At 43.4% G+C, this 18,695-nt stretch overlaps 1 protein-coding gene across 1 annotated transcript in view; it reads right to left on the bottom strand.

Moving 5' to 3' along the window:
* LOC135906084 (sulfotransferase 1B1-like) overlaps nt 1-18,695 on the bottom strand; it is a 456,107-nt gene that overhangs the window by 413,459 nt on the left and 23,953 nt on the right. The window contains exon 5 of the mRNA XM_070532861.1: nt 954-1,049. The gene's annotated coding sequence lies outside the window, so the exon portion shown is untranslated. The remainder of the gene's footprint in view (nt 1-953; nt 1,050-18,695) is intronic.

An 18,695-nucleotide genomic window follows, 5' to 3' on the forward strand; every position in this document is an offset into this window, starting at 1 on the left:
GCAGATGAACTGTGATAGCACTCCTTGTACAAAATACTGGCATTTTTTTCTGATTGAACATTCTTGGAAGTAAAAAAAGACGCCCTGGGTGCGTGCTTCTCTCTTTTTCCGTTGTCGTCTTCGTGCCTTTCACATCAGATCGTGCTCAACCAACATGCCCAGCTATCCATCCTAACATTATAAAACTAGCTGCCGATGATTTACTACAGGAAGCAGAGCATTCTGTATCATACGTCACATGCGTATAACTGATAGATTGTGAGCGACATGCGAATGTGTCCGACCTTTCAAGTTACAGTACTGTATATGAAATTTCACTGGCATTATTAGCACCAAAGCCAATCCCTACTTAATCTGAATACAATAAGCGCATACGTAGTGTTAACAGAATATTCAAACCATGACAACAGGCGAACACACATAATGCTCATAGCAGGCAACTAAAGCGAGCAAAATGCGCACAACTGCGTTCTCCGCATTCTACACGAACACATTTCACATGTACTTGTCCTCTTTGAAATCAACTCAATATGCTTGGCCATATTGTTTATTTCACAGTCATATTTCTTCGCACTTCACACTAATTGACCCACATTGTCAGCTGGCACTGAGGGGCATTCATTTGTCCCTTACCCTTGGCATTTGTCCCTTACACAACTGGCATACAGCTGCACTTGCGTTGATTTACACTCGCCTAAACTGACTCAGTGACTTCCCGCACTTGTGAAATCAGAAGAAATTAGTGAGACGGCTCGTGAATGTGTGTCTCCCTGCAGTGATAGTGCAGCGCGTGCAAGTGCTTCAGTGTCATCCGCATGTGAGCTATATTGTGAACACCTGCCTCTTTCTGCGCTCCACCCCACTTTTGTGCGAGCAAATTATCAGCTTTTTCTTCGTGTGCTTCATCACAAGCGCTGCAATGAACTGCGGTTCTAGGCCTGATTTTCGCTTACCGATGCCGTGCTCCACTCTATAGTTGCACTGGAAAGCCGGGGGTTCTGATTTCTTTGGTGGCGTTGTTATTAGTGCCCAACTCACTCGTTTGATTCCTGTATACAGAAAAAAATTCAAAGTGATATCTACAGGTTTTCCAGTGTGCAACAAAACTTGGAACTCCTAGCTCGACGTGAGATATCACGCCGTTCAAATTTTGGCAATGGCATGGAACTTAGCCCCTTCTACAAGTAACGAGTGAATTGCACCTCTCCTAGAGATATTGTGGCAAATTCTGCTTCTAGCGCAAACCGAGACCTCGGTGCTGCTACGTCGTCAGAGTTCATTGATTATCTTCGCGTCTCTCCCTCACCGCTCCTCCACATTTTGCATTGTAACGCTCTCTCAACGCTTCGGCACACTTCTGGGCGCCAAATTTGCAAGGTTGCATATACACGTTGCGTTTGCTCATTGGCCTCGTACAGCCGTTAGCAACGGATCGGCCGCGTTTTGTCACGCATGATCTCGCTTGATATGCGGTGGTCTGAGCTGAATCGAGAACATACCGCTATACGGAGGACATTATGCCGAACTCGACTAAGAGTGGAATGAGCTGCTCCACGAAAAAGGTCAAAAGAAGTAAAAGCGCATAGGGATATGAATGTTATCATTAGGTTTCCATCGCAATATTACCACGTACGCACAATCACATGATTATCGTTATCAGTACAAAACTGGCAACAGATCCATCATGGCTTCCCTCATAAGTGTGTCCACATAGCGTGCCTTCCGCTGCCGATGACTGTCCCTTCTAGGGCTCATTCCGGATACTGATAGGTAAATGAAAATTCGTTTTTTGTTAAGCAAAGGAAGTAGCCTCCCGATATATTTGCTATACGTAGGCGAGTACTCAGCAATTACAAATAAACTTGCACTTTGATTGAAATTTTAGAGCGCAGCTCTTAGGCGCCCGTTCCTGCGTTGAGCGTCGCGTTATACCGAGCGAACGCGGAGCGCAGCGTTAGATGAAGGAAGAGCGCGCGAGGAGGAAAGTGAAGGAGAAGTGGAGGATAGACGGCCTGCGCATGCGCTGAGTAGCCACCACGGCATCTGCAGCCACGTGGGCGACCTCATCTGCTTCCGCTTCCGCGCTTCCGAAGGTAGGGGCGGTAAGTCATGGGTGACACGAGGTGCGGAGGCCCGTCCGCGGCGTCAACTGCTCAGATCAACCCACGGTAAGAGCGTGTGTGACGGGAATCACTTCTCCTGCAAGGGGCGATGACGGGCGGCTACGAGTAAGGCTCAATGTGAAGCTCCCTATAGGGTGTTGTCGCCGCTGACACTGGTGGCACGATTTCGCCGCGGCGAAAGGCCGCTCTCGTCGATGGTGGAACCAAAGCGTTCGAAGAAAAGCGTAGTGCCGCGCACGAGGGGCCTTGCGGCGATGATAGCTAGGATATGGCGTCAGAGCAGCGTGCGTCGTCTGTATGGAAACAAAGCTCTGCATGAGCTGCGTGGCGGCTGCTGTGAACGGCGCGCACGCGTCACCCACGCGGGGCCTCTCGCGATCTCCCGATTAGCAAGGCAGTCGAGCCACACTTCGCTCCGTTTGCAATGTGCTGCACGAGACAGATTGTCCGCGCCACCTATGCTACTCACAGCGTTCTCTTTCAAATATAAACCATGTACCTATGCAATCACAATACAAAATACTGACATACGAAATGAAAACGTACATAGCTGCGCTCAACTTTTGCATTAGGGAGTATCGTAATCGTCGGTGAATTTTTTAGATACATCTTTGGTGCAATGGAAAAAAAATTATTCCTACACAGGCAATGAAGGCATTTTTTTTTTTTTTTGCAGATTGGCTACACTTGTCAATATCGGGCGGTAACAGGACAAGCGTTACGCTTCGTACCACTTTCTATTAGAACAGGCGTTTGGGTTTGTAGGTATATTACATTGCTGTAAATAACTCCCAAGAAACATGCTGACAAAAAAGGAACACCACATCAAGCTGCATGTGGCGTACCATTTTGTTCTAGTTTCCTTATGTTTTGCGCGCTTTTCCTCACAGAAACACTGAGCTTTGATTAGATTTATGTGTGCAGTTTAACACGCATCTAAGTAATGTATCATGCCAGCCCATTTTCAGTAATAGCACTGTGCAGAACGATCCTGTTTGCAGCCGTCCTACATACTATATTTTACGTTTAACAGGGGAGGCTTGCAAGCCGACCACTTCGAGGCCGTCAGCCTCGACCAAGTTGATCAAGCAAACTTGGAGCACTTGGTGGATGAAATCTTACCACCCATGCTGTTACAGGTACAGTGTGACAGAAAAAGAGAATCTCTTCCTACGCATTTAATTACGTGTAAGAGGATGACAGGGTCCTTCCGAGTGTGCCAGCCCTTTGTATATCGTGCGAGAAAGTAGGCTGAAGGGAAGTTCGACTCGCCGCAATGGCTCAGTGGCTGGGGCGTTCTGCTGCGGAGCACGGGGTCAAAGGTTAGCCTCCTGATCGCAGCTGCTGTGTTTCGACGAAGCGGAGTGCGAAAAATGCGCCTCCATTCCACCCTGTGAAAGTGGATGTACAGCGAAGCTGGCGCCGAGGCTATAGACAAGTACCGCCACCACAAGCGACGTACGTACTACGTCACGCGCGCAGACACGATGTGCGGAAGTGCAGTACACATCTTCATTGCCCCAGGCACTCCGCCAAGTGCAAGCGCATTATTGAACTAAACGAACGTGTGTGTAAAAGTGTGTCAGAAAACTGCGTAATGTATGACTTACACACAAACTGCAGACATGATAGCTTCGAAGTGTTATTAGAATATACGAGAACACATAAATCTGTTAAGCGGAAACCGAAAGACAGCTGCCATTTGAGGTCTGGGTGACCGCGGCCGCTAGGTGCGGCACCGTTAGCACAGCATACATACTCATTCTGTAGTAGGCGCTTCGCCTAGCGCAAGTGCATTATTGCACTAATTGAACTTCTCAAAGTAACTTGCGTCAGAAAGCTAATAATGTGTGGCTTACGCACAACCTGCAGATATGATAGCATCGGATTGTAATTTGAATGCACGAGAAAACGTAATTCTGTTACACGGAAACTGAAACACAAAGCATTCTAGCTGTCGTTTGTTTTTGTGTGAGCGCCGCCACGCGAACACGAAAAACCCAGACCAACTAGATGCGAACAGCTTCCCTGTAAAAAAGCCCGTATATTTGGATTTATGTACAACTTAACAAACCTCAGGTGGTCGAAACTAATCCGGAGTCCCCCACCCGCGGTATCTCTCATAGCCCACTTGTTGCACTGTTGTTCTAAAAGGCGCATTATCCATGAACTGTCCGCGAATCTGGGTTCATGCTTTGAAGAAGGCCTAGTTTAGATTGGTATCGAAACGACGACGAGTACAGACCGACGGAACATGCTACTGCCGACTTCGTCCGCAATCGCATGTTTCATGCCGGTGAATATATATCGAGATGATATTTATCATCATAGTTTACTCTGACTTCAAATAATTTATTGCACACCCCCAACGTGAACACGGTTGAAAACGCAGTATACGTCGCCAAGGTAGTTAGTGCCACCAACTCTAAATAGAAACAGACAAAATTCCTGAAGACACTGCAGTGGAAATAATAATGTCTTTAATATAGCACTGCGTTAGCAGCGGTGGTGGTCATTAGAACCCGTGTTATAACAACTGAACTCTAAATCAGTGAACTAAACTGAAATTTGCGAATCAACCTTGTATAACGATTTAATTTTGGGCACGTGGCGTTACAACGGAATTCTCTCTATGTTCATAACATGAGCACTTGGTAAGAATCTTGAGATCTCTTTCCATATATACCTGGCCTCACTCTCCAACAGCCACACTGGTGTTCCAGTTCATACTCGCACAAAAAACCTCCCATGCGCCACGGGATAAAGCTTAGTGGAACCGCAAGGAATTCTGTGACCAGGTGCTCGCACGAATATCTCAACATGGCTGCCCATTTCTGCATTCCTATACTAAGCTGACATACCGAGCGCTGACAGACTTCAATTTCGCAATAGCAGTAAGTGTCTGAAATTATACAGTTAATTTAATGAGCAAGAATAGGATTATTGAACTACATTAGTCATTCATAATTTTTCTATTTCGTTCTTTCATTTGTGCCGTGGGAAGGTGGCAAACTACAATGATGTCTGATTACGTCGTGAACTATAGGCGAACGATTGAAAAGGAATGATTGCACAGGGTGAATACTTTGTGAAATTTCGCCTACAACTCAACCCATGGCAACCACAGAGATATTCGAACTACTGAGAAATAGACCACCAAAAATTCGGCAGAGTCACTTAAGACTGCTTAGGCCCAGTTCGATTCCCACCCATACCGTAATGTACTGAATTTTCTTTGCAAAACCATTAATTTACTTCGTTTACAGAAACCTCTGAAAAATTTGATGCCAACCCGAGCTTTGTTGACGTGTTTTTACTCTTTGCGCCGTCGGCCATTTTTGGTACCATCGATCGGTCACGCCGCCCACTGCGACTTATTTTCGCGTAACTGGGCATATAATGCTTTCGCATTAAAAACATTTCTCATTGAATGTTTTTCACTGGTCAAAGGGTGCGCTAGCGGTGACGTGAAATCTGTTACGGAGTTTATTTTGGAGCTGGCGGGAAACGTAGATAAAGAAGACGATTGCACAATGTAAAGAAAATAACAGATTTATCGCGTTCGCCGCGAACACAAGATGGCGGAAGAAACACAAAGGAGTCAACGCTGAACCCCTCTTTCAGTTAACTGGGCAGCAGCAATAAAACAAGCGCCAATTGAACATATACGCTGCATGACCTCTCAGTTCAATTCATATTGCAAGCGCTTACCCAGGTGCTTCCTTTAAGGCTTTTGCGATGACACATTAGTGCAGGTTCCGCCAAACTCTCCTCGAGGTTCAGTGACAACGCGTCGACGACATATGAAATCAGCTTCGTTAAGGCTCTAATCGCAACTCCATCCCTTTGATGCAACCATCGACTCTGCACGGATGCTATGATTTTCTGGCAGTTAAGTCTACACTTTCCCAACATTACAACGTTTCGCTTCCGTAACTCGCTTCAGTTCTTCGCGCTTTTCATCCCTCACGGTGCGGGCAACCCTGAGACGATGATAGAGGCGAAACATGGTAGCCGCTATACTTCGACTGTTAATTTTTTTCAATCTTCCTCGCATCTATATAGCTGAATATTCAAGCACGTTTTTTTTCTTTTTTTTTTTTTTGAGAAGGGGATATTTCTGCGAGCTCGCTGGACAGGCGATATTCGCGAGACGAAGCAAATGAATGCTATCGCACTTAGAGAAGGCTTCGCGCTGCCTCCTTGTATTTGCCTGCTTAGTGAATATCTTTTATCTTTATTAGCACCTTCTCTTGCAAAATGAATCAGTTCCGAGTTTCCAGCTGGCAGCTGTTTTCTGCTATATATCTAAAATTGACCAATCGTAAAGTTTATGCATGCTTCTGAATAAGCTGGCCTGCGGCATCGCACTAGTCCTACGCAGCAATGAGACGCTATAGTAATGGGGCTACACAGGGATATATAGGGTGTCCCACATTATTTGAGCGAAAAAATTTAAAAAAGGCGCGTCAGAAGTGAATTGAACCGAACGCATACTATAGTTGCAATAGCCTATAGGAACTAGATTTTTTCCCCATAACTCACTAGTTATTTAAGTTTAATTACCCAACTTCTTAATTATTGGCTGAGGACCTCAAGCATGATACGCAGATTTGTCGCGCACCTTGAGAAACCATCGATCGAGTTGTTTCCTTTACGGTACCTCTCACGTAGTCCTTTGTTCTGCGTTGCAAAGAAAGCCCGCGAAATATGAAAAAAAGAAAAAAAACACGTGACGGAGCGCTTGCGATCTGGTATCGTGCTGCTCTCAAGAATGCGTTCGGTGAACAAGGTCGGCTGCATCGTGACCAGCGAAGAGGGAGCGGCAGGGCGTTCTTTATCTCATCGGCAGCGCTCGGCCAGCAGCATGCATTTTTGCCGTCATCCACGGGAGCCGACTTTGTTTCACCGAACGCACGCTTGAGGGCAGTACGATATCACTGCGCAAGCGCTCCATCACGTGGCTTTTTTTTTCACCTTCTTTTTCATTTTTTTTAAACGTTAAGCTGAAACTATTGCAAGGTTCCTTCTTATTATATTTCATGCTTCGTTGCTTGCTGGAAAATTACCGCATGACTGGAGGGTATACCCAGAGTTGTACCCGTATATATATATTCAAGAGGGGCGATTGTTCAATGTTAGAAAATTACCGGCCAATATCATTGACATCCGCATGTTGCAAACTAATTGAACATATTGTTGCCAACCAGATTAACGAATTTCTATATAAACATTCAATATTGTCTAATTTTCCACACGGATTTAGGAAAGGCTAATGAACAGTTACACAGCTTGACACCGTAATTCATTCACTCACCTCATGCCTCGATAAAAATGGTCAAATTGATGCTGTATTTCTTGATTTTAGTAATGCCTTCGATACAGTTCCGCATGACAAATTAATACTAAAACTTAGACATCTTGAGCTCCCTGAAATATTAATCGCATGGATAAGAAACTACCTAACAAATCGCCGCCTATTCGTGGAAATTAATAAGCAACAGTCTGGCTGTCTTCCGGTCACCTTGGGAGTTCCTCAAGGAAGTGTCCTAGGGCCACTGCTCTTTTTACTCTATATAAATGATATTACTACTTCAATCCATCCCAGCGTGCAAATTAGGTTGTTTGCGGACGACTGTGTGCTTTTTAGAGAAATCACTTCAACCAATGATCAAACTGATTTAAATGCTTCTCTAGCTGGCATTATTGATTGGTGAAAAGCGTGGGGAATGCGGTTTAACGCTGAAAAGACGGTCTTTCTTCGCTTCCCTCGTCAGAAAGCTCCACTAACCTTTATTTACACGTTAGGTTCGTTGCCTTTGCAGGAAGAAACAAAATATAAGTATTTGGGCGTCACAATTACTAACAACTTATCATGGAATTTACACATTGATAATATCTGCTCTTAAGCCTTGCGTAAATTATATTTTTTGCGACATAAACTTAGAAATTCCCCACCTAACATAAAACTGCTTGATTATTATTCATTAATTAGACTGAAACTTGAATATGCATGTGTTGCTTGGGACCCGTTTACTAAACAAAATATTAGATGTCTCGAAAGGGTACAGAAAAAAGCCGTACGATTTATATATTCAAAATTCTCTCGCTGTGATTCCCCCTCACAAATAATGCGTGATAACAGCATCGAAGTCATTGAGCAGCGAAGGCAACACTTAAGAATTCGATTTCTTTCCATGCTTATTAATGGAGACATCAATTAATCCTGCATCGTACCTGTCCAGTACAACGTCTAGGCTTCCTCGACACCATCATCCGAATTCACTAACACCTTATTTTGCACGGACGGATGTATTCAAGTATTCTTTTTCTTCCCCGAACTATAACAGACTGGAATAACTCGTTGTTGCCTGTTTCATTTGATTGACTCATTGTACTACTGTTGTGTCTTACCACTCTACTTGATTGAATAACGCATTGTGTTATTGTTGTGTTTAACCACCCTGCTTGGACCTGTTCTAGGTCTGCAGTATGAAATAAATAAATAATAATAATATTTCGCGGGCTTTCTTTGCAACCCGAAAAGGACTACGTGAGACATACCGTAAAGGATCGGCGGTTTCTGAAGGTGCGCGACAAATCTGCGTATTATACTTGGGGTCCTCAGCTAATAATTAAAAAGTTGGGTAATTAAACTTAATTAATTAGTGAGTTATGGGGAAAAATTGAGTTACTATAGGCTATTGCAAATAGTATGCATTCGGTTCAAGTCGCTTCCGACGTGCCTTTCATTTTTAAATTCTTGGCTCATGTTATGTGGGACACCCTGTATTTAATAAAGGGAAAATCAGACATCTACCCATTCATAGCAATTGCTACAAAGGAAACCCATATGGGTTCCTCGAAAGGAAGCCTCAGAGTTGAAGAAAAATTCGTCCTGGTTCGGGACTCGAACCCGGGACCACCGCCTTTCCGGGGCAGCCGCTCTACACTCTAAGAAAAAAGAGAGTAAAACTTGAGTCACGGCAACTTGACTCTCTTTTTTCTTACGAAGGCCCATTTTCGCGCGGGTAGAGTCACAAAACAAGAGTCAACATTTGTGTATGGGTCGTTTGACTCCTAATAGCACGCGAAGAGTCGTCGTGGAAGATCGTGACTCCTCTGATATTCGAGATGAGTCTGGCGAGAGAAAGATTAAAATGCAGGAGAAGAAATACCAGATAACGTCTTTTGTTTTAGGCAAGCCCTCGGGTTCCTGTCCTGGTTGTAATGCGGTGTATCATTCTTTCGTCCTTGTCATGCTCTGCAATTACATCGAACTGTATATATCGATTTTTCTTGAACATGTTTGTTAATATCTAACACGCTTAAGCGATAGCTGGCTTCCTATGCTAAGGAAGACCCGGATTTGTCACACAGGATTCTGACCATAAGTAAATCTTTAAAAAAGCACTAGCTACTAAAGAGAGCACAGCAACGAGATAACAAGTTCAGCAGGCGCACTCAACAGTGTCGATTGTAAATGTAATTGCGCTACGTAAAACTAAATTTTAAGGATTTAGGTTCCCAAATCAAGATCATGTTATGAGGCGCACGGTAATGGAAAACTGCAGATTTATTTTCAGCAGCTCGGGTTATTTAACGTGCACGGAATGCACAATATACGTGCGTTTTCGCAATCTGCCCCCATTGGAATGCGACTGCTGCGGTTGTGATTGGACTCATGACCTCGAGCTCAGCAGCGCAAGACCAAAGCCACTGGGCTACTGCATTGCGTTGCGTTTCGCGACCACAAACAAACATTCGCGTACGCAGCACTGCTTTTGAATCCCCTAGAAATGTAAAAACAAAAATGCAGCAGTTTCCTCCCAATGCTGCATGAACCACTGCACGAACCAAGGTTCGTAGTTTCATCGCCTGAATAAACTGCAGTAAACAATCGCTTACTCCATAAATTAGCAAGCACGGGGTCACGCGCGCACATGCAAGCATGAACAGATCTCACTCAATGACCGCGAACACTCGCTGTCACAGCGTCGGCGTGATGAAGGGCGCGAACAGAGCGGACAGAACGCTTCTGCTGCCTCGTCCTTCAAAGCTTATCCAAAGCTTGAAATGGCGCTGTAAAAGCGCCCCCCCCCCCCCCCCGTTTTGCAGCCATCGGAAATTATCTCCAAGACAGAGCGAGAGTGGCGCCAGACCGGGCTAGAGCAACGGCGAGAGGAGAAGCGTGCTAAACCAGCGCCTCCTTTCCCCGGCTTGCGCGCGTTTTATCACGTGACCACCTATAGATACTTGGGGGCACCCATCCAGGCACTATACATCTCGGCTCACCCTCGTACACTTCCTTTAACGCGCACAGCCAACGGCGCAGGATAGGATCTTATCGCACTTGACTTTATACGTAAGCTCACGGCAACACCGACAGATATATTTCGGCGGTTGTGTCCATAAGATTGCTATCGCAAAATTCGCAATAAATAGAAAATTTTACTAAGGACCAACCACGCTGCTTCTCCATGTCGTGATAGAGCGGTGAACGATAGTTCTAGAAAATGTGTTGCTAAATTTCCGCCAAATGACTACGCTCGCATTTGGTGAGAGCGGCACACAGCCGCAAGAACTTGTGGAGGTAATGTCGGAGTTCTGGCAGCTTCAGGTGCACTAGATCATTCAGTAACATTGGCGGCTTTGTAGTTCTACCTTACATCTGAGCAAACTGCACTCGACAGAAATCAAGGGCAGCCGCACCGTTATAGCTAAGCAAATTAAGGACAATTACGCCGCGTCTTCATACTTCGAGCACGCTCCGACAGCCCAACGATAGATATTTCAAACGCAACCACACTCGGACGAGCAAATTTTGCTTCTGCCAAGTGAGCGTAGCGGGTATTTCAAGACGCGTGTTAAATTCATGGCTGTTTCATTAGCGAACATTACTTAAGTGACGTAAAATTATCAGTGAGCAAAACAGTTTTTATTTCAACGCGAGGAAACAAAACCAAAACTAACGCAACTGTTTTGCTCAGTTGTGCAGATACAAAATGATCCAAAGCCGAAGCCGTCAATAGCATGACGCTGCATCACGCGCGTGTACGTTGTCGTTGAGTGGTTCTGAAATCGCTGCGGGTGACTGCTACCAGGCGCTGCGGCAAGTTACGGTGGGAGCTTCTGTCCGTGCTGTGTGATTACAGAGACTACCAGATGCATACGAACGACTACCAGCGGGGAGTGACCTGTGCCATATTTCTCTTAACGTCTCAGGTAAGCTATCAGCTTTTGTTCCGAGTTTACAAACGGCGCGTACTCGGCCCTTCCGGTGTGGCTACATTTTGCGCCTCGTTTCTCTTGGCAGATCACAGACGTTTCTTAGGCATGCGTGCGCGTATGTATGCGAAAATACTACTGGCAGACGGAAGCCTCGGGAGAGCATCTGAAATTATTGCAAAGCTGTACTGCCAGGAGAAACACCGTTCTTAACGACTCTAGTGACGAGTGGCCTGTCGCATCGAAAAATACGTAGAATATCAAGTACTGCGTAACTTGAAGTGTAGATACAATACTAGCACCAGTGCGACTTTCGCTGGCGAAGACAGGTAGTCGAAGACAGCTTCTGTATTCTGAAGATTTACTAGCGCTCTAGGTATATTACCGCGAATAATAAAAGCGCTACAATGCTGTATGGCAGTGTCAGGTGATGTGGCAGCACAAATATTTTCAGAGCGGTAAAGCGGCTGAATGCTGAAGCGAACAGACACAGCGCTTTAAAAGCGCTGAAACAACAAATTTTATGTGCATTTGGCTGTACGTAGAAAACGCATTAGCTCACAATCTAAGCCTATATATAATGTATTATTTTTACGTAATCTTTATTTTCACGGTTGTAAATATTTAAAAGCATGAATTTGCTGCAACATTTATATAGTAAATCCTACTAGGCTTACAAAACCTGGCTGTGTTATGTGGTGAAATTGTAATATTGCTACTGGATTTTTTATATTGAGTCCGGTGTTTTATGAAAAAAAAGGGTCCTTTCATTTGTAGTTTCATGTTGGTGCATATATTTGCCAAGCAGAAATGAGTTGATTGCAAAGTTGTACCTTTCAATGAGCTGCATGTGAACCCAAGTTTATCCTGTCTTGGCTATTGCAATGTGCATACAACAATTGTAAGTATATACAGCTGTAGTTGGCTTAGTCGCTGCAGCATATTTTGTAAAAGTAGCAGGCCATTTATTATTTTGCTGCTTCCATGCAGAAATACCGTTTTTTCTTGTACCTAGAAATGCTGACAGTATTGAATGAAATGAAGTGTGGTGTATTTTTCTGCTAACCTAATAAAGGAAATTTCGTCTGCCGTGTATCAGAGATTAGTTTACCTTCTTGTACTAAATAATGCTTATGTCCTCGGCTACTGCTGTTGTCCTGTGTATTTTTATAATTTTCAAATGTATCTTATTATAGGTATACAAGAAATGGCAACAGCCAGAAGTCGCCATCTTATCCAGCACGTTATGGGTGAGACAAATTGTAGCAGGCACTTTTGCATATCTCAATAGCATATGATGCTATCTGTTGTAATTTTTGTGTCCACTTTCCTGTCTTGCTATCTGTTTTAATTTTTGTGTCCACTTTCCTGTCTTTATGCATTTTAGTGTTATTGTGCAAAGGGTAATAGTTTTACATTGAGACAGAGTAATCGCCCAAAGGGGAGACATGGCTGGAGAAGACAACACACACAAGCCTCTTTTGTCCGTATCTCTATGTTGCGCAGTTACTCTGTCGTTATGTACCAACAAGCCCAAGTTCCTCATCAGCTACATTTATTAATGATCTTTCATTACAATTTCATTGACATAACATTGAAAGTACAGAGGTTATACACAGGAAGACAGAGACTTGAAATGATGAAGAGCCGTAGAACAAGGAGCATCACTGGAGCCAATGTTTCGACAAAGAGGAGAGTTTTCTTAAAACGTTGACTCCAGTGAATTTTCTTGTTCTATCACTATTTACGGTTGAAAGAAAGCAGTGTTGGTCTTGCTCAAGTATTATGCATTATGGAATAAAAATTAGCAGGGTGAAATATCGGGAATGTAAAAATTCTTGTATATTCCAACGCTAGAGCGAAAGCCAGAAAAACGAGATGTAGAGAACCACATTGTTATTTTTCACTGCCGAGTTTGGCCAGCTTCATTCCGAGCTTGCACTTCGTTGCATTAACGACCACTGGAATTTGTTAATTGAATTAGCTTGGTGATTTGCTTATGTTAAGAGATTTTGAACTTGTATTAATGCAGCTTACATAATGCATGTAAAGAAATTTACAATGACATTTTAAGGTGGCAGGCTTGCAGTTGACTAGCAGATTACTTGGTGGTATGAGCTCAGGTTTCAACCGAGCTTCCATGCACAAATCGGTTGCACATTTTTTTCCATTTTTGGATTTTCATAAACTTAAAGGGACACTAAAGTGAAAAATGATTTCTGCATTAGTTAATTACTGTTCTACAACACCAAAAACACCACTCTTACAACAATAAGACGTTTGGTAAGCCAGGAAAAGTGCAAGAATGAAATACGGGTGGTGACGCCTACTTAAGTTCCCGCACCTGGGGGCTGTGACGTCTTGGATTTTTATGGCATCTTCTAGGGCCTGCTAATTATATATAGCGGTACAGATTGACTACATTGTGTTCTAAAGGAACCAAATATTAAACATGGCAAGTTTCGGGAGCCTTTATTTAGCCAATGCGGCCCAAATGTGAAAACATACTTTGGAATCCCTGATGTCACGCTGACGTACTGGCGCTGGGGTTTCGGTGCAAAATTTATATACTGATACTTGGACCGTCATTTTCTCATCTAATAATCAAACTATTTTTTTAGATGACTGCCTGCAGGGTTCTGAAACAATGCTTCATTAGTCTAAACTGATTTATTGTTTCACTTTAGTATCCCTTTAAGTACCGTTTCTTTTTTGTTGGGGTTCTAGTTGTGTAGTAGGACCTAACTGTTTGCCTTTATTTGTATAGGTAGCCATGTTACACAGACAGCTAAATTTTTATTGTAAATCATGACATATTAGGACTAAGAACATTTGTGCAAATTTGTTGCAGGTACACTCTGGCGGCTCCTACCCCTGCGTCCTACCACCACCCTGTCCTGACTACGTCCACTACGGAGTTGGGAGCCTTTGGCGGCTTCTGCCACTGCATCCTGCCGCCACCATGTCCCGACCACGTCCACTAGGGAGTTGGCAGCCTTAGTGATGATGCCAAGCAGGCTGACAACAGACAGAAAGATTCAGGTAAATACCTCTAATTAAGTGGCGTCTTTTTGAGTGAAGTGGCTTGTAGCCACTCAGCAATGAAAGAAATAACTTCGAAGCAGTTTAGACTCCCTGCTGTCTGTGCAGGAATGCTCAAGTCTATGCATTTTGTCTTAGCTGCCAAGAGGCTGGGTGTATTAGACGAAATGCGATGCAAATTTTGAAGCTACATGAGACCACTTGTAAAATTTTTTTCTTGCTTAACACAAAAACTACATTGATAAAGCTTTACCAATTTAAAAACAATACAGTGTACTCTCATACATGGTATTTGGCATAAATTTACTAGGGCTGCCTCAATGGTAAGTAGGCTGATAAACGTACAACAAAACTGACTTATTTTCCAAGTTCATCCTCCTCTCTCTGCTCTGCTGCATAATGTATCTTTCTGAAACCAGTTCTTGCACACAGCACAAGTCCTAAACACGTGGATTACTTAAATTTGCAGCTTTTGCTGTAGGTCACTTTTGTGAAATAAAGTTAATAATCCATTTTGTCCATTTTTAATCAGCCATAATAAACTGAGCAGTGGTTAATAAGCAATCAAGTTTTTGATGTAAGACCTCTCTTCATTGTCGTTAAAAATTTGGCCCTATTAATGAAGGCACCAATTTTTTGGCTATGCCATTTCATGATGCATAGTTTGGTGCGTTACACAATATGTGACATAGTGCTTATGCCAGTAAAATTTTTTTGTGCTTTAAGTATTGCGTGAAATTGAAATTTGTTCTATATTGAAGGGCCCCCAGTTTTCAAAAAAAAATTCCAAGTGGTCATGTGCCAGGTTGGAACAGCTGGCATGGAATAGCCTACTGACACAAATAGGGAGGGTCATGTACACTTGACTTTATGTTAAGATACTATTTTTGATCCAGAAAAGACAAAATGAAGTATTCCATCCTATAAGCAGCTCTTCACATCCGTTTACACTTTTGCACATTTATATACCTTGAGTCTGGTGACTTGTGTCTGTTTTCATCATCTGCTATATGCAGGTGGTAAACTTCAGATTTGCCCTATGGTGCAGAATATTTTGGTGGTTATATATTTGGGTGTGTTTTTCAGCTTGCCTTGAAATTTTACCCAAGCCATGCCACATACTCGGGCCAGGCCTCTTGGGAACTACGTATAACCAGGCTCAGTGCATCAGTGTCGAGTGAGTCCGGAGATCAAGGAAACCTGCTGTGCAACCAGCACGCAACACTTGGTGGCCTCTACATGTTCCATCTATTTCACAGCTGTACCTCAGTGTCCATCTATCCAAACAGCATCACCAGCTGTTTCTTATCTTATCGATCACTTATCAAACCATGGATGAATGGCGGAGTGATTTGAACAGACATTCTATTTGTCTCTTCAAATTCTCCGCAAATACTTCTATTATTATAATCCATGTTTCTTTAGTACCTAGTTTTTTATAGTTCCTTTCTGTTAGAGTTCTCACCATCAACTCCTGCTATTATAATGTACACCTGTCTTTATGCCTTGTTTCTCATAGTTCTTTTGTGCTTGTAGATGTAATTGATAGGTTCTTAATTCTCGTTGTACAGAAGGCTAAAATGCAAACTTACGATATTTTTTCTTCCTTTGATAACCTACAGCACTGCAATGTGTTCAAGAAATTTAACATAACACGGGCTCTGGTGCAGGATAAATTTAAGAGCAATATAGAGTACTTAGTTCAAGCACCTGTTATTTTTGAAAAAATCAAGGATATAAGAGCACAAGAAAGAATATTAAACTAGAGAAACATGGGTTTCCCTCGTAAGTCTGGTAATAATGTGACTTTTTTTCACTGGAAAGATACCAGTGGTACTCCCATACAAGGTTTGAGACATGAAAGCTATGATACCTTTGGCATTTCTTAGTGCTTATTTGCCGCACTGATGAATGTCAAAGGCAGCATAGGTTTCATGCACACATTGGTCGTATTACACCTTTTGAGTATTGTATTTCTCAAACACACAGGCTTACAGCACTGCTTTAAATAGCAGATGTATTTCCTAATTTTCAGAATTTGTTAATGCAAAATTAATGCTACAGATCATGTATAAATAATTTTACAGACTATGTCCATGGATGAAAGCTTCTTCTGATGACGAAGCAGTGCCATGTGATTGGGGGATGAATGTCTTTATTTCAGATTGAAACATTGGCTTCCAGGTCTGGGTTAGTCTCCTACACTGAGTGTTCTAGGTCAGAGCCCATCTACTTGAGGAAAGTGAATTAAACTAGGAATTGTAAACACCAAAAGATCTTGTTCGGGACGCTAATGTGACAATCAGCAAGGTTCATTGGGCATTCATTTCCAAATTTGTGAGATATTTTGACTGGTTTCGCTAGTGCGAGAACAAATATTTGTTTGTTCTCACACTAGAGTTGGCTGCCCCCATTGGCACACAACCCTTCTACAGGCTAAAAATTCAGTCTATTACTAGGCTGTTTTTTGGTTTTGCGCACTCAGTGTTAAGGGATCCAAACGGTGACATACAACAGAATGCAGAAAAATGACTAAGAAATACGAGCAGGGCGTGGGGCTTTTTAGGCAGATGCGTGCATGTGCTATTTATAAAACTCCCTATGGTATGCCTGAAGGCATTTTCTAACCCTTTTGTAGAAACACTGACACCCACTTATTAAGGGGAAATGCTTCTCGAAACAACTTTTTTTAATTATTTGTACTAGAGGTTTGAATATCTGCCATTCATAGGGAGTTTTATGTAGATTTGAGTTGTCATTGGTTTTTTTATAGCTGGTGTTCTTTAGTTATGTCCTACATAGTGGCAAATATTTTTATTTGTGTTGTATAAAAGTTTGGCAAATAGTTTCATGCTGTATCGTATTTAGCTGGTTGTATACCGCAAAGTGGCGATACCTATTCAAACAGCTTGTACAATTACTGGAACTATGCAAAAAATATTAGGCCACCTTAAATAATTTTAACAGATTGCAATTTCAATTAGATATCGGTATTCTGCATATCTTGAGTATGTATGCCAAATTTCATTTGTATAGGACGATTGTAAGTGCACAAGGTCATTCTCATGCCAATCTGAGAAAAAAATTATTGAAGTATTCTCAATAGTTTTTTTCAGAGTACATGAGAGGTATGCAAGATTAGTAGGCAGGCCTGCCTGCCTGCCTGCCTACTAATCTTGCATACCTCTCATGTTCTCTGAAAAAAATTATTGAGAATACTTGCCTGCCTGTTTACTAATCTTGCATACCTCTCATGTACTCTGAAAAAAAAAATTATTGAGAATACTTCAATAGCTTTTGTGGTATACAACTAGCTAAATAAGATACAGTCGCCGACCGTTTATTCGGACCTCACGGGGACTGCGGAAATGTCCGAATAAACAGGTGTCCGAAAAAGCAGATTATGAAAAAAAAAATGAAATCCTTTATTTCCACGCACTTATTCGGGCTCGGCAGTAGGCTTGAAGAAATCGCGAATGCGCCGTTGCACGCTGTTCCGTTTACGCGCAATCAGATAAGCCTGAATCTCGGAGAGGGTCGTACGGTCACTATAGGCGGCTGAAAGCACAGTCACTGCTTGTACACGCTCCGCATGCGACGGCAGCGTAGCACATGGTGCGTCAACTTCCGACTCGGTCATCGTCCGGCGGTGCAGCAGAAACCTGACGAATGATCTCGCCGTCGTCGAGTTTTGCGCATGTCAGTACAACAGTGTCAGCACCTGTGAAACTGTCAATGAGCCGGTGTCCGGAATCGCAATGCAACCACTGCGCAAGTCTCGGCAGAACATTTTCCACGTCGGTAGGGAGCACATCGGAAGGCGACAAATCTTTTAGGCCTCCCGGCACCCGCTTGCCGGCATTCCGCAGCGCAGTCTGCGCGGGCACTGTCGGCGCCATTAGACACTTGATGAGATGTTTCCATATGCCGCGTTGGATCACCGAAACCTCGACACAGCACACAAAGCAAACACCACCGTGCCGACACCAGTCACACAAGCGAAAAAACGCGGCATGCTCGCAGCGTCGTGCGCGAAGAAACAAATCAGCTGCTGGATTGTCTTGACATGGCTTACTAAGCTGAAACCGGAACTGCTGCAGAGCCACTCTATCGAACAAGCGTATCGAACCAGGCAGAAACGATGATGATGAGCGGGGATTTCCAGTAGCGCCACTTCGTGGGGCAGCAAGGAAGCTCCGTTCAAAACAAAAATGGCGTTCAGCAAGTCGAACCATACACCGGTCAGAGTCGGTGCATGGTGCTCTCGACCGAGTTGGCTCAAGGAGTGTCTGAAAAATCGGA

The sequence above is a fragment of the Dermacentor albipictus genome, chromosome 1 (genome assembly GCF_038994185.2).
Source record: "Dermacentor albipictus isolate Rhodes 1998 colony chromosome 1, USDA_Dalb.pri_finalv2, whole genome shotgun sequence".
In the NCBI taxonomy this organism is placed as follows: domain Eukaryota; kingdom Metazoa; phylum Arthropoda; class Arachnida; order Ixodida; family Ixodidae; genus Dermacentor; species Dermacentor albipictus.